At 43.5% G+C, this 1,222-nt stretch overlaps 1 protein-coding gene across 1 annotated transcript in view; it reads right to left on the bottom strand.

Annotated features, from left to right (window-relative positions):
• Positions 1–1,222, bottom strand: part of Lpl (lipoprotein lipase) — a 25,204-nt gene that overhangs the window by 2,215 nt on the left and 21,767 nt on the right. The window lies entirely within an intron of this gene.

Below are 1,222 nucleotides of genomic sequence, written 5' to 3'. Positions count from 1 at the left end.
AAAAAAAAAAAAAAAAAAAAAGTTCTGAAAATTCACATAAATAGTACCACCAGAAACGCATCATAAAGAGCTGGAGTTATTTCCTGGTTTTCTTGGCTTTGCTTTTACATTTACATCTGGATTGAAAATCAGTGGTAGTTTGGGGAGAAGGTGTGGGCAGCTGTTATCTGTGTGTAACTTAGAAGCTTTTTCTAAATCTTAGTAGGACAGTCTGTAAGAACTGAAGCAAATGTGAAATTATCTCATGTCCATGATGAGTGAAAACAAAGTAATGAGCCTGTTAGGAAACAAATGTCCATTTTCATACGAATCCAATTATTCTGCCTGGCTCAATACCAGTAACGCTTTTCTGTATCAAGCCGCCTAGATAACTTCACCTTGTCACTCAAGGTGTCATGTTAGTCTGGAGTTGCCCATGAGTCACAGGATTTAAATGGAGATATTCCATTTAAATTTTGGGCTTTTGGCATATATTTTCTGCAGAGGCAGTTCCTACTGTATTTTTGTCTATAAGTGTAAGCAGGAAAAGTTGAAGCAAAAATATTTGCTTTTTCTATCTCCAGATGACGCAGATGATGTCATGGCCAGTTTTTGCCATTGTCATATTGTATGACGTGATCAAATATGTTTTCTCTTTATGCATGGAACAATTAGCACTTGGCACCTTGCAGGGGGACCGGTGGAGGAATGAAAATGACCTCGGCTGAGAACTCAGGAGGAGATAGAAAGGGTCACATGCTTGGGCTCCACTCAGCACCAGCATTCTGGAAAGATTCCGCCGACAGCTGCCCTGGGGATTAGCTTGAAAGGTCAGGTAGAACAGAGCCAGCGGTTGTTCTGAGATAGAAACAAGGGTCCCCCACACTCTCATCCCACCAGCTCCCTATCTTTGGGGGTCCAGAGGTGGGTTCTTGGGCCAGCTCCTTTGATTCTGTGTCCTGAAGTATGCTGGCACTGGAGAATCAGACTATGTGGCTTATGCTGGTGTGATGAGATATTTTTACCCCTGGAAACCTCTTGGGAAGATGCCATGGCTGTGATGGCAAGTGCCACCCTGTGGCTCGTACTCCGCAGCCAGCGTCTCCAACGGGAAGAGGCTCAGGAGTGGAAAAAGCAAGCAGGAAGATTTGGGGCTAATTCAAGAAGTAAAATAGATCCTGAAGCATGCACTGGGAATGAAGTTCAGGAGAAACAGAGAAAGACAGAGAGAGAGAGAGAGAGA

Source organism: Octodon degus, unplaced genomic scaffold (genome assembly GCF_000260255.1).
Source record: "Octodon degus isolate 3935 unplaced genomic scaffold, OctDeg1.0 scaffold00036, whole genome shotgun sequence".
In the NCBI taxonomy this organism is placed as follows: domain Eukaryota; kingdom Metazoa; phylum Chordata; class Mammalia; order Rodentia; family Octodontidae; genus Octodon; species Octodon degus.
Note: the sequence above shows the minus strand (reverse complement) of the source record. Positions and strands in the feature narration are given on the sequence as shown.